The 16,064-nt window shown below is 37.0% G+C and overlaps 1 pseudogene; it reads left to right on the forward strand.

The window, feature by feature from the left end:
- Positions 1 to 23: 23 nt before the first annotated feature.
- On the forward strand, positions 24 to 15,111 carry LOC107810404 (uncharacterized; annotated as a pseudogene).
- The last annotated feature ends 953 nt before the right edge of the window (positions 15,112 to 16,064 follow it).

The raw sequence follows: 16,064 nt of genomic DNA on the forward strand, positions 1-16,064 counted from the left end.
TTTACAAAAAGAAACGAAAAATATTTACCTTCCATCTTCACTAACCAGTGACTCAAAAACAAAACAAAACCTAAAACCCCTAAACCTCAACACTCAACAATGGCAGCAACAACAAAGCTTCTCCAACTCCGGTCACAACTCAAACCTTTCCCTGAACCCAACCCCATTTTCCCCCATTTCTTCTCTCCGAATTCAAATTCCGATCACCCCCAAATCCCTAATAATACCCCACCCCCTCCCTCAGAACCACCCCACCACCCCCCCACACCTAAACCCTTCTCTTTTTCCTCTACCGCCAATAATCCCAGAAACCAAAATCCTTCTTCTAAAACCCCATCATTAGAAGAAATTAGAAAAAACCTCGCTGAATTCCGCCGCCGTACTGATTCTATTCCTCCACCGCCGTCATTTCAAGAAATCTACAAAAGAAATGTCAATAATGCCCCTAGACCGGGCCCCACTGGAAAGTTTGACCTCAGCGCCATTCGTGCTAACCTCCGTAACTTCAACAACAATAATAACAGCAACAACCAGAATGACAATAAAGGGAAGTTTTTTGACGCATTTTCACTCTCGCGATATAAGGATAGTTTCAAGTTGAGACCCAATATGGATAAAGTGATTGGTGGGAGTGAGAATTTGCCTGTGTCGATTTTTGGTAAGGAAATGATGAGGGATAAAGATGGTGGTGATAAGGAAGGGATGAGGCCTGAGTTTGTTAGGATGTACAGTCATGGTGAATTAGGTGAGAAGTTGAAAATGTTGAGTCCCGCAAAAAAGAAAGAGGGTGAGAAGGGTTGGTTTTCCTTGAAAGAGTTGAACGATAGATTGGCGAAGCTGAGGGAAACTGAGGAGAAAGAGAGCGAGTGGAGGATGGCTGACTCCGTGTTTAGGGAAATAAAAAAAACTCTTGTTAAGTTGAATACTGATGATGAGGAGAAGGCTAAGAGAACAATGAGTGAGTTTGCCTTTTTTTTTCCCTCATCATATTTGTGTGCAATTTCGGTGGTTGCTTATGTATTTGTTTATTTGGATAACTTGTGCAAAACCAAATATAATAGATGTGATGCTGTGAATTGTTTAGTTATATTTATATATGCAAGTGTGATCAAATGCTAAAAGCTTAGAGAAGCACCTATGGCTACCAGAACTTTAAGCTAAAGGTGTGAGGTAGAAAATACATGGGACATATATGTATAAGCAGAAACAATTATATATACACAAAGGAATTGAAAACTACAATTAAGTGGTTTTGGGAGGTTAAGTTTTGATTTATTATTGCTGAAAGAAATGTAAGTGTAGCTGCACCTAAGGGTGTGGTCTAGTGTTAAATTGGGATGAAAATCATGGGGGATCAAAGTTCAAATCCTAGCCGAGGCAAACAATTGCTAGGTGATTTCTTCCCATATGCCTAAGAATTGGTGGTTGAGTTACTTGATACCGGTTCTTTTAGGATTTAGCAGGTATTAGGTGAAATAGTTGAGGTGCGCAAAAGCTCGCCGGACGACCTCCATTATATATGTAAAAAAGAGATGTAAGTGTAGCTTTTATGGTAATATAAAGTATTTGGAATAAATTGAGGTCATACAAAGTGGCTAATGATTGAATCATTGGTCTGATTCATCTCTTATGAATATAACATTTTCCCCATGAATCTTCCATAGGAACCCAGTTCCATAAGAGCTGCTCTTGCAATTACCATTTATAGAAGAGTTTCTTGTAAAACTATACTCATAAAATGTATATATTGTGGAAAATGTGCAAAGCCTTCACAATGATGTCAAAGGCTTGTTTCTATGTTTGCAATCTTATTATGTTCAATTAGTGTGCCATAGGCCACTTTGCTAGTATTGCGCTTGGATTTCTTATTCATTAGTCAATGCAGTGTGCATCGACGGCTAATATCACTTCTTGTTTTCTTTAATATAAGCTACAACTAGATTTAGGTCTGGCGCTTCCTTCCTTGTGAGCAGCAATGCTTGTATTTTTCGAGAAGATGGTGCGAACACATTTATGATACATTGATTACAATTACTTTTTACAGTTCAGAGACTTGATGTCTTGGGGCAGCTGGGTGGTACCCCAAGCTTTATGTTGCATCCACCAAAAGAAGAAATGGTTGAAAAGGTAATAAGTATTTTGTTCTCAATTATCTTTCTGTCAATGATTCTGCTATTTCTAATTTGATTACTCATGATAAACCTTTTTGATGTCCAACCTGCACTCAATAGTTTTTAAGTATTTGGTTTTTCTGAATATGAGTCACCTATGAAGCATTCATTTCAGGGATCTGAATGGTATTTTGCCTTCAGTGATGATCTGAGCAGCAAGCATAGTCTTTTCTTTTTTTAGTAGAAAATCTAGGAGTGGATGCATTTGGCTTTAAAATCTAAAAGCAACATTTGAGACACGAGAGATTAAACCAGACCTTAACACTAAACATGATACTTTTTGCTGATTTTTGGGAATTTTAATAATTAAGATGTTATACATAATCGTGAACTGCATTAGAGCAAAAGGCTAAGGCAATTATGTGAGTTTCATTTTTGCTTTACCATCTGTATAAAAAATAATATCTTGAGGTGGCTTTCTTATAATCTGGACATGCTATTTTGGGGTCAATCTATTAAGAATAGGGTTGCATAGTTATGGTTCTTTTCCATCAAAATTTTATTTTATTCAAGACGAGTTATTACAAATACAAGAGCGGGCGACGATTGTATGAACCAGCGTGCGGACCGTGTGAATCAAATATTGTATTGATGATTCACATGGTTTTCTACCATATGTAGTTCATTTTCATTGTTCATAACCTCCATAGGAAGGTGTGGAGGTTGAGAATAAAGGCCTATCGTTGTCCTTGTCTGTAACAATAACTTTAGTAAATGAGTTAGCATTAGTTATGTATTTTCGTATTTCTTGATTATTACTTGTCGTTGCTTTCGTTTCGGTCTTCTGATTACAATATTCAGTTTTAGTTTTGTATCTTTGTATTTTTTCTTCGGTTTTAGAATTGGTGTGATTGCTGCTGCGCTTCCCTTTATCTTTCCTAAGCCGAGGGTCTTTTGGAAATACCCTCTTTGTCTTTTTGAAGGTAGGGGTAAGGTCTGCGTACGTACTACCCTCCCCAGACCTCACTTGTGGGATTACACCGGGTTTGTTGTTGTTATTGTTGTTGTATACTTAACTTAAGACTAAGAGTTAAGAAGAAAAAAGGTCTTTTTTTTCATTGTCCAACAACAACAACAACAACAATGTAATCCCATAAGTGGGGTATGGGGAGGATAGAAAGTACGCGGTCTTACCCCTACCTTTGTGAAGGTAGAGAGGCTGTGTCCATTACACCCTCGGCTTAAAGAATCATGCATAATCACAACAGTATAAAGAACAAACATAGGTTTTTATTTATTTTGGTCATCCAAATTATCTATAAAAAAGATTAATATGTATATTTGGTCAGGCTAAAGTGCTCTTTGTCATATTGCATATCAATTTGATCTATTAGTCCAATTTTTGTTTAATTAAGCAAAACAACAAAAAAAAAACATAAAAGAAAGGAAAAGGGGAGGCATGGTTGATGGTTGTCTTGATTTGCACCAATAATTTACAGAGCTCATCCATGATTTTGTACTCTTATTGTTCTTTCTGTTCATTACTTTCTTCAGCTCAGCAAGTAGCATCAGTTATCTGATTTCTATTGTCCATGTGGCTGTCATTCATTTAAGTGAATGTAATAACTTATGGACAATTTTGAACAGTATTTCCACCCAGATAACATGTCATCTGAGGAAAAAATGAAACTGGAGTTACAAAAAGTGAGATGAATTTAAAATGTCAGAGTTGGATTGTGGCTCATCACGTGTTCAAGGTCAGTGGTCTAGTTTTATGGTGTCTTGTTGTTTAAGGTTGATATTTAATATCTTTATTTCTTTAGTTGTTTCCTTTTCCCCCCCTATACTTTATATTCTTGGTTCTCTTTTGTACTTTTGAGGTTCCGTTGGGTAGTTTGTATCTTGCTTTAATATGGAAGTTATTCTAGATACTTTCCACTTGAGCAGATTCTATGTTCTTTTCTGTTTCTAGAGTATATCTTTTTCCTAGAAAGAGCTTTTTGTCTGCACTGATACACAGACCCATCCATATATCAAACATCACCCACAGTCACTCTTCCTTCATTGGACATTATCCTCTGCCCCTCTCCTAACATAACACCGCTTTCCAGCATTTAAATTCAAGCTGATTCCCATGTTCTTCCGAAATTATTCCTCTGATTTTTGGTAGTTAATTGCAATGCCATGGAATAATCTATATCCTGTAGAAAGCAGTATTAATTTGCTTGGAATCTGCTTTTCTTCTGATTGTCTACAATATGGAGACCAAGAAGGGTAATGACTTCCAAGTTCCAAGTCAAGCTAGCAAGCTGAGTGTAGTCAGTCAAACATTTAGGTTCGCAGAGATCTTGACCCAAGTTTTTAGGATAACTAAAAGACCAATAACATTAGGTTATGAGACTTGGAAGACAAACGGTCTAACCAAGTTTGGGTGTTAAAAATTGGAGTCCATCTTCCATCATTTCCGAAGGTGCAATTACTGCTCACAAAAAAGAGAGGTGCAATTGACTGCATCGAGTTTGTTCAACATGATTTGACTGATAGTTCCCTTGTGATGATTTACTTAGGAAATACATTAAAAATTTGTAATGCATTTGAAAAGGGGGAATCTATGTTTCTTTGACCAATGAATTCTGATTAATAAAGGTTCATCTAAATCTGTTCTGTCAACATCGTATTTGATTGACACTTGGTCGCTTTGAGCAAATAGTTTCTCTGCCAATAGTTATGGAGCAATATGGGTCTAAAATCTGATTTTGTCTAAAATCTGATTTTGGCTGAGGAAAAGAAAGAGAGGAAATTCAGCATCTGTTTCAAATGAAACTATAGATGAGAATTTTGAGTACTTGAAGGTTCTATTAGAAGCCATTTTTGTTCAATAGGTCCCTAGTAAGTTGCTCGGACACGGGTGCGGATCTAGGGTTGGATCCTTCGAAATGTAAATTCTAAGATTCATCGATACAAATCCTAGTACGGATACGGGTGCAGGGATACGGCTAAAAATAATTCAAAAAAATAAAAATATAAAAATATCTCTAAATTATGAGAAATTTTGTGGAATACTTATGCATAGCTTGTAAAGTGTGGATTTTCTTTTTTATTCTCAAGTTGTAGATAAGTAAAGGATTGATTTCGTAGATAAGGTATGCTATTTTCTTCAAATTTACTCTAGTTTTGGTTCTGATTTCGAGAATCAAATTGTATCTCGCCTCGAATTTTTTCGTATGTCGTGATCAAAGTACCCAAAATTGTTTGACCGGATCCGGCCATACCCACACCCAACTAGTGTCGTGTCGACACGGGTGCAACACCTAAACTGCCGTATCGGAGCAACTTAGGGTCCCTATGTAGCAGTTCTGGATTAATGCAGCAAGAACTTCTTTTAGTAAAATATACCAAGGATTAATGCCGGAAGAAGTCCTTTTATTGCGGAAGAATTGTGTGCAAAAGCTGTCTTTGGGATTCAAATGTTTGAGGGAAAGAGCGAATGATTAGTTGAAAGCTTTAAATGAGAGTGTATAGTAGTCTCTTATGGGATGACCTTGCAACTAGGATGAAAAACAAACCGAAGAGCTACTACATAAAGTTGTGACCCTTTGAAATCACTTGGTACAAAAAGCCCCCATGGCTTAGTTGAAATTGCAAAGGTTTAGGGACTTGTGACTTAGGTCACATGTTTGAGTCCTGCGCCATGCTAGTGGAAAAGGGCAGGGGTCGGACACATTATCCCCGAGTTCTGAAGGCTGCGATTGGTCCTATGACCCCATATGGATTTATCGGTCTCAATTTTTTTTATTATTATTTTGTTTTACACATAATTGACCAACCAAAAGAAATATAAATTGTTTATCTTAGCGATAATTGTTTTTTGTTAGTGGCATGGGAGCTGATAAACCTTGGTTGTAGTTTTTGTTCCACCTCTTGCATATTGTGGTAATAACGATAATTGTTTATCTTAGCGATAATTGTTTTTTGTTAGTGGCATGGGAGCTGATAAACCTTGGTTGTAGTTTTTGTTCCACCTCTTGCATATTGTGGTAATAACGTTTCACCGGAAAATTCCACTTCCCATGGTCTTTCCTCCAAGTGTCCTTTTCCAGTTGTGATTCGTTTAGTTTGTAGATACTTCCGTCGAATTTTAGAGATCAATTGATTTCAACTTCTTTACGTTTGGTTGAAAGAGAGAATACAAACAAAAGTGGGTAGGCTTTGTTGATAACCTAAATATATAAATCAATAAAATTTCACTCTCTAATAGCTTAACCTTTTAGATGAGTGATTTGCTTAAATCAATAGCATACCAGAGGAAGAAGAGCATTTGGAAGTAAGTCTACAGAAGCAACTGCTGACCTTTTTTTTCTGGTGGGGGGAAGTCTGATCCAGTATGCCGACATTGCTAGTTCCTTCATGGTCTGAAGCAATCTAGTATGCTGGCATTGCTACTTCCTTCATGGTCTGAAGCAATCTCTACAAGGTTTGTTTGGCTGGTTTAGTCATCTAGTTTAGCAATTTGTAGATGCACAGTGAGTCAAATCACTCGGTGATGATAAGTAACACGGCATTGAAACAACTTGTTTAAGAATTTAGGCCAGCTCAAGTATTTCTTCGGCATGGAAATGGCTTGAGCTATTTCAGGTATGATTATCTTGTAAAAATAAAAATGTCCTTGATATCTTTTTTTTTGATAAGGAAAGAGTGGTACTAAAATGACACTATCAACCAAATACACACATCAAGAGTGGTACATCCTTCGTGAAGGGTGCTCCTGGTTAGAGATTCATATATGAGAATTAAGGAGACGCTAAGGTTAACGTTTATGTTTGGAATCTCCTTTTGATAGAGATCCAACTAAAGATATCGTGTTACAGTTAGAGGAAATCCGCTAAAAGTAAAATAGCATGGGGAACTCATGAATGTTGTTAAAGCAGTGGTTTAAGGAATTGAAGTTTGAATAGACAACATAGATGAAGTTGTCATAATCGAGCAGCGATGTGTATTACTTATAATCGCTGTGCTATGAATGAACCAGACATCGACATTGGTATATCATTCACGAGAAAATATAATTTGGGTGCAACTCTATTTAGTTTTATTAGTTCAAAGATGAGCTTATTAATATGTTAATCGAAGCATCCCAAGGGCCGAGGGTTAAATGTATATGTAGCAAGTTTGAAGATATGATTTTTATCCTCTACATCGAGGGAAAGTGTAAGATTGTCCCAAATTTATTTTACATTAATAAGTATATTGTAAATTTTATAATTTGGAAATGCAATAATTGGCATCCGTCTTTTGCCCCCTCTCTATGGTCTTTCAAAGGCTAAAAGAATAAAAGAGCACCAAAGTAGGCTTTAAACGAAAGCACGAAGAAAGCTTGCTTAAGCGAAAGGAGGTGCAAATAAAATAAAACTAAGAGGGTGTTTGGCTAAGCTTATAAGCTGGTCAAACTAGCTTATAAGCACTTTTCGGCTTATCTACACGTTTGGTAAAGTTAAAAGTACTTATAAGCCAAGTGCTTATAAGTCAAAAATAAGCCAAAAGCCATAAGCTGGTCACCCCCAGCTTATGAATTTTTAGCTTATAAACACTTTAAGTTTGACCGAATTTTTTACTATTTTATCCTTAAAACATTCCTTTTTAGAACAAAACTCCTACATCGATACTCACTGCCTCAAATATTTTGTCCTATTTAGGTTTATTTTTATTGAGAAACTTTTGTCAATTTATTAAATATTATAACTTAGTATTATATGCTTAACATAAAATAAATTATATTTATCGTAAAAATTATCTTATCTAAGCATAGTTATATTTAAATAAAATGATAAATAGAATATTTTGTATTTGAATCAGAATCTAAAATTTTAAAGAAACTACGCCCTTATAAGTGTAAACAGTTCTAAGGTTATTTAAGTTATTTTAATAGAAAAAGAGCTTATCAGTATTTTTTTATCAAATACTGCAGCAACTTATTATCAATTTAGCACTTGTACCAAAACACGTAACTGCTTATTTATTAAATCAGTTTCAACACTTAAAAGTGTTTTTCAGCACCTAATTCTTATCAACTACTTCAAATCAGCTAATCCACATGGGCTCTAAAAAATGTGTAATTTCATAAAAAGTAACTAGACACGGACAACAGTTGTATATCAAAGTGAAAAACTACAATAAATGAAATGTATGTAAGATGAAGTAAAAAAAACTGTATCTTTGCATCTAATTCAATTGTTTTATTGGGAATCAGAAATAAACTCAACCATTAAGGGGTTGTTCACTCGTTTGTTTGGTTGTATTAGTATAATTAATCTCAGTATAAAATCCCGTATTAAATAATATAGCATTTGGTTGGTTGCCAAAGAAAAAAAAGCTTAATAGGCAAATAGACAATCGTGCTTGCACGGAGTTCTGCTCTAGTCCCTTAAAATCCATAAATTTTCATCTAGATTCCAGACACAGACACGTGAACTTATCCAAGAACTACGTTTTAAACACTTATGTCTCTATATGTCTCTCAATTGAGCTAATGGAGATAAACGTCAGATAAATATCAGGTCACATCATCATATATTTTCACTTTTAAGCAAATCCCAAATCCATCCCAATTCTTTTTCCTCCATTTGTTCCACCCATCACCATCGCCGAGTTTTGTGAGTTGGATAGTTTTTTCCAGCGAGGTTGGGAGAAAAGGCTCATGAGGTGTAGTTCTAGGGTTGCTAAAACTCAAACAAAAGGAACAAGGGATTACCGGAGAAAGATGGATCTAGTCGGTGTTTTTTTTTCTGGCATAGATTCCGGCCAAGAAAAGTTTTCCGGCCATCTCCATTAAAAACTCCTCCAGTAATCTTCTTTTCCATAAGAATCTAACTAACAATAGAACTTTTCTTTAATAATATTGTACCATACCAAAACTTATGGCTCCATCATTTTTCAACACTGGTTTAGCTCAATTCACCTATCATAGCTCCCCCTTGAATCCTTACCAATTCCTTTCTCTTCATCAAGAACGCACTCCACCTTTACCACAAACAACCCCCTTTCATTCCCTTAAGGCTTAAAATCAATATAACTGAACACCTTCATCCACTTGCTACAGATAATCATTAGAAACACTCGTGCTCATCCACAAAAGAGTTTGGTCTCAAGCCATCCCCCATCGTTCCGTTCAAGAAAACAATTGCGTCTTTATTTCCTCCACTGCTCATGCCTCCTTATACATGTTCATACCACGTTTTTATCCAGCTCAGTTAAGTTAGTCCCGCGTAAGCACAATCAACATTTTAAGGTGTTTAAAATGCTTGTTTTGAACATATGTTTCGATGTCAGGATGAAAACCGTGGAGGTTGGAAGGTAGGGAACCTATGTTGCATGGACTATTCGAAAATGTCACTAGGTGCGCAACGTAGCGTGGAACATAATTCTGTGCAAGTATGAGCGTCTATTTGCCAATAAGTTTGGAAAACAAATAATTGCCATATTAACAAATGTTGTGTTTGGTTGACTGCATATTGAAGTGGCGGTATTAAATAATATCTGCATTAAGTTATGCGATATGTCGGTTTTGGCTTTGGGATAGTAGCGGAGGTGGCACTTCTCTGTTGGATTTTGCTAAGGCTTTTGAGTTGGTGATTGCGAACTCTAGTTTTCTGAAGAGGGAGGAGCATTTGGTTACTTTTCGAAGTTCGGTGGCTAAGACCCAGATTGACTATCTCTTCCTAAGGAGATCTGATAGAGGGTTGTGCAAGGATTGCAAAGTTATCCCAAGTGAGACACTCGTGACCCAACATATGTTCTTGGTGATAGACGTCAGCATCATGATAAGGAGGAAGAAGAACGTGGTTCGGAGTCGTACGAGGATAGGTGGGGTGCCTTGACGAAGGATAAAGCTCAGGAGTTGGAGGGGAAGTTGTTGGCTATGGGGGCCTAGAGGAGTATTGGGGACGCGAGCGGTATGTGGACAATGACGACGAACTGTATAAAGGAGGCTGCGGGAAAGGTGTTAGGGGTCTCGAAGGGTTACTCAAGCGGTCACAGGGAGACTGGTGGTGGAGCGCCGAGGTCCTGGGAAAGGTGGAAGACAAGAAAACGGCGTACCAGAGGTTAGTGGAAAGTACAGACGAGGAGGAAAGGAGGATGAACGGTGAAAGATATAAGAAAGCTAGAAAAGTGGTGAAGTTAGCAGTCACGGAGGCTAAGACTGTAGCGTTTGGTCGTTTGTACGAAGAACTGGGGGACAATGGCGGGGTCAAGAAGTTATTCCGGCTGGCCAAGGCGAGAGAGAGGACGACTCGTGATCTACACTAATTGAGGTGCATCAAGGACGAGGAAGGCAGAGTGTTGATGGAAGATGCTCAGATTAAGCGGAGATGACAGACTTACTTTCATAAACTGCTGAATGACGAAGGGGACAGAGATATTGTGCTAGGGGAATTGGAGAACCCCGAGAGCCATCGCGATTTTAGCTACTGTAGGCGCATTAAGGTCGAGGAGGTCGTGGGGGCTATGCGGAAGATGCACATGGGCAGAGCGACCGAGCCCGACTAAATTCCGGTTGAATTTTAGAGGTTGGTGGGTAGAGCAGGATTGGAGTGGCTAACTGAGCTATTTAATATTATTTTCAGGACGAAAAAGATGTCCGAAGAATGGAGGTGGAGTACGATGATACCGTTGTACAAGGACAAAAGGCGATATCCAGAATTATAACAACTATAGGGGTATTAAGTTACTAAGTCATACCATGAAAGTTTGGAAAAGGGTAGTGGAAGTGAGGGTAAGGAGGTCGGTGTCGATATCCGATAACCAGTTTGAGTTCATGCCCGGTCGTTCTACTACAGAAGCTATCCATCTTATAAGGAGGTTGGTTGAACTGTTCAGGGATAGGAAGAAAGATATGCACATTATGTTTATTGACCTAGAAAAAAACATATGATAAGGTCCCTAGGAAAGTTCTTTAGAAGGTGAAAAGTGTTTCAGTTGCTTATATTAGGGTGATTAAGGACATGTATGATGGAGCTAAGACTCGGGTTAGGATAGTGGGGGGCAACGCGGAACATTTTCCGGTTGTTATGGGTTTATACCAAGGATCTGCGCTCAGCCGTTCTCATTTGCCCTGACGATGGACGCACTAACACCAACATATTCAAGGGGAGGTGCCATGGTGTATGTTATCCGCTGATGATATAGTTTTGATCGATGAGACGCGAGGCAGTGTTAACGAGAGGTTAGAGGTTTGGAGACATACCTTGGAGTCTAAAGGTTTCAATTTGAGTAGAACTAAGACAAAATACGTGGAGTGCAAGTTCAACGGCGTATCGGGAGAAGCGTACATGGACGTATGAGGCTTGACTCTCAAGTCATCCCCAAGAAAGGGAGCTTTAAGTACCTAGATTCGCTTATCCAGGGGATGGGAGATTGACGAGGATATTACGCACCGTATAGCGGTGGGGTGGATGAAATAGAGGCTAGCATCTGGTGTCTTGTGTGACAGGAAGATGCCTCCGAAACTTAAAGATAAGTTCTATAAAGCAGTTGTTAGACCGACCATGATATATGGTGCATAGTGTTGGCCAGTCAAGAATTCTCATATCCAGAAGATGAAAGTTGCATAAATGAGGATGTTGAGATGGATGTGCGGGCACAATAGGCTGGATAAGATTAGGAATGATGATATCCGGGTGAAGGTGGGTGTTAGGGTGTCAATGGTTCGGTTCGGTTGATTATTTTGTAAAATTTATACCATACCAATTTTTCGGTTATTCTATTATATATAATCAAAATTAGACTTTTCAAAACCGTCCCAATCATATCGGTTTCTCTTCGGTATTGGTACGGTTCGGTTAATTTTCGATAGTTATTTTAAATATCATGTAAAAGTCACTAGGAGAAGTATAATGCAATAACATACATATTTTTATAGGACTTAGCAAAACTCTCTAGACATTTTTACATTTTAAAGGGTGATGAATTAAGAAAATATGAAAGATGGTAGAGTATAGATCTATCAACTATTCTACAACAGCGTAAAAGAAACTAAGCAAATTAATACAAAAAAATATAAATCACACAAGTGAAAAGATATTAACCAAGCTGGGACTGGGACTGAGACTCAAGAATAAAATATATAGAAGATTAAATATTCAAAATAATAAACCTAAATCATACGAAAGGAAACATATTTAATACATTATAGTCTGCTACTCATAATCGCTTCAATACCTTGTGTCTTGCTACTGAATATGCTGAAAATAATTTAGTTTAATAGGTTTGAGAATTAGGATTTTGAGTTTAATTACTTGTTGGCTTGTAACTCTTTTCATAGTTTAATAGGAGTAGCATAATAGGTTTGAGAATTAGGATTTTGAGTTTAATTACTTGTTGGCTTGTAACTCTTTTCATAGTTTCAAGATCCAAGGAAAAAATTAATGCTTTATTATTTTTAAACTTAATATATAAATATAATTTTCACATGTAAATTTATTCGGTACGGTTTGGTATTTTTTTGGTTTATTTTTATAAAATAAAAAACCTACCCTAATTATTGGTGTGATTATAAATTTATATAAAAATCTATAGTTTTATTAAAAGAAACCTAAAAATCGTTTCGGTATGGTTCGGTCGGTTTAGTTGGTTTTTAAATATTCATTGACGCCCCTAGTGGGCATGGCTCCCATGGAAGATAAGATGCGGGAAACTAGGCTTAGATGGTTCGGGCATGTTCGAAGGAGAAGCATGGATGCCCCGGTAAGGAGATGTGAACGGTTGACTTTGACGAGTATGAGAAAAGGTAGAGGGCGGCCAAAGAAATATTGAAGAGAGATGATCAGGCAGGACCTGACGCGACTTCAGATTCCGAGGACATGGCCCTTGATAGGAAGTTGTGGAGGTCGAGCATTAAAGTTGTAGGTTAGGAGATAGGAGGCTAGCCTGATAGTGTTTTGTCTTAGGCTGCTAGTGGCTTCAGTTATGTCCATATTACTTCATTAGGGTTGCCGGTTAGGTCGTAGGAAGCTAGTCTGATAGTGTATTGTTTTAGGATGTTAGTGGCTTTTGTTGTATCCATATTACTCCATTGTGTTTGTAGTATCGTGCCATTGCTACTACTTATTATTATTGCTTTTCTCTTTTTTTTTTTGGTTACGTTGCTGGTGTTATCTTTCTTGCTTCTTTTGCTATTAATGCTCCACTATCTCTTTTCATCTTCTTGAGGCGAGGGTCTATCGAAAACAACCCGAAGGAGTAGGGGTAAGGTCTGCGCTACCCTCCCCAGACCCCACTTGTGAGATTCCACTGGGTTGTTGTTATGCGATATGGTAGAATGTGTAATCAGAATATGCGAATTAGTAATACCGAAAATTATTTAAAGATAACATTGCCCTTAAAGTAAGTTATTCTTGCATAAATAATAGGCCTTTCATTCTCTACCTTCATAGATAGGGGTAAGGTCTGCGTACAGCCGTACACACTACCCTTCCCAGACCCACTTGTGGGATTCCACTGGGTTGCTGTTGTTGTAAATAACAGACCTTTCATTATTAACCGCCGCATAATAATTCCTTCATTTATTAATCATCGCATAACAGTCCTTTCATTTAGCATTGCATAAACATGCATTATAATCCCAATTACTAGCATGTTAGCCAAATGGCTCCTAGTGGTATAATTTTGGGGACTGAGTGACAATTTAAGCCCGATTGTTGCAATCTATTCCTTATTTTGGCAACAATCTGCTGAGAGGCTGTTGCGTATAGAGTCTTTTGCTGTTGATAGATACTATTGCTCTTAAACTTATAACAACAAACATTTATAAGAAGTTGCTTCAATTTGATTTTTGTTTAAAGGTAATACTCAAATGGAAGTAAAACACCATCATGCCTCAACATGTGCCGCTCCAATGGTGTTCTTAGTTTCTTACATCTTAAATTGATGTTAGCCTTTTCTTGTTTTCAGTGGCTCAACTTACAACGAAAATAAAGCACCTATCGTCAGTTCTGCACAAAAAGGTGAGTTTTCTGCTGAATTGTGCCCAATTGAGTATCTTTGGTAAGAATACAGGTCATGAAATTTTAATTTATAGCATGTTGTTGTTCATTGTCATATGGTACGCATGATTGCTGTTCTTGAAATGCCAAATCAGATGAAAAGAAGAAAGAATGGACGATACATCTACTTGCGAGAACTTTTATCATACATGTGCATTAAGTGTTTCAGATATATATATATATATATATATATATATATATATATATATATATATTATATCATCATTATAGAGCTTTATTGCTTAGATTAGTGCTAACCTGGCTATTTATAACTTGATGCTTGATAATAAAATGTTTTAGGATAAGCACTCTCGTAAGGGTCTACAAGCAATGGTGCAAAAGAGGAAGAAGTTGTTGAAGTATCTCCGAAGGACAGACTGGGACTCCTACTGTCTCGTTCTCTCTAAGCTTGGCCTTCGTGACAACCCAGATTACAAGTTCTAGACCAGCCTGTATGACATCGTTTTGCATTGTGGAAATGCAAGTTTTACTTTGACAGATTGCTCGAAGTCCTTACCTTACCAGTTACCAAGACCTTTCTTCTTGTTGTAGGGAGAGAAGCGGCGAGGGTGATGGACTTTTGTTGTTGGTTGACTCCCTCCCAAAGGGAAGCTCATAACTGGATCTTTAGTATTTGTAATTCATTTAGTCTTTGAAAGGAGAGCCATTTGTAGGAATTCAAGGGTTGCTTATACCATGTTTTTTTAATGGTGGTGTCCGGAATAGCCACCTCCTTATCTGGTTGGTGTTACTACGTGTTGTGTTGTGTCTGCGTCGTTTACTTTTATCTTGAGCCGGGTGTCTATTGGAAACAACCTCTCTACCTTCACAAGGTATGGGTAAGGCCTGCGTACACCCTACCCCTCTAAGACCTTACTTTGTAGAATTACACTGGGTTTGATATTGATGTTTTGTCCGGAATAGCCCCGTCGACGTGTTGCTTATTTATGTAACTTCATCTACTTGAGCTCATGGCATTTTTACCTTCTCATAATTAGTTTGAGTTAATTCATCTAGATTGACAAATTGACTCAGTAATTGGTCTTCAAGGACCATTGAATTTTATTTCTTGTTTTATTTCGACGACTTTCAGTGCATTTTTACCTTCTGAATCTTTTTCTATCTATCCTGATGAGGGATTATACAGTGGGAAAATAGTATTGTATAATCGCTTTCAAAATAATAACCGAAAAAGTGTATATATATGATAGAAAAATTATTTTGATATCTTAAAAAGGAATATTCCAAAACTATGTCTAGATTTATTTTCTTAATATTTTATTAATAAGTCTTTATCATGGTAGTTATTTTGAATATTTTTTGTAACAAATTATAAATTAAATGTGACTACTTGATTAGCCTTAATGGCTTTCATTTTGAAACCACCTTTTGAATAGTCTTTATATGACTATTATAAGATTTGCACGTTACTATCCTGAAAGTCAAAATAATGTTTATTTAATATTAATGGCTTAATCTTAATGGATTTGTTTTCTGCAGTTGCTTCCTAACTTATGTTCACTTTTGGACTATATAATTCATTCTACATTCACTTTGAAAGGTAGACAAACAAAAAAAGTGTATGAAACAGAAAATAAAACTCTTCTTCTAAACTGCTTTCATTGCTGGTGGGTTTTATTTTGTTTAAGCTTTGTTGTTTTTGCTCCTAGTTATAATAGAAGAGTTTGTTGAATCCTATGGGATACGCCTAATATTATTCATCTCGGTGTGGGCAAAATATCCTTAAGAACAGTGTCTTTGACACGCCTCAAGTTAAACCGTTTATTCTCCATAATCTTTCAATTTTTTCCAACAATCTTAAGGATATTTTACGTTGTTATTATGGAGAATAACGCTGTTAATGTTGTTGTTGATGCTACTACTCCTGCTGCACCAACTATTTCTGTTGCTGTTT

The sequence above is a fragment of the Nicotiana tabacum genome, chromosome 5, assembly GCF_000715075.1.
Source record: "Nicotiana tabacum cultivar K326 chromosome 5, ASM71507v2, whole genome shotgun sequence".
Lineage (NCBI taxonomy): Eukaryota > Viridiplantae > Streptophyta > Magnoliopsida > Solanales > Solanaceae > Nicotiana > Nicotiana tabacum.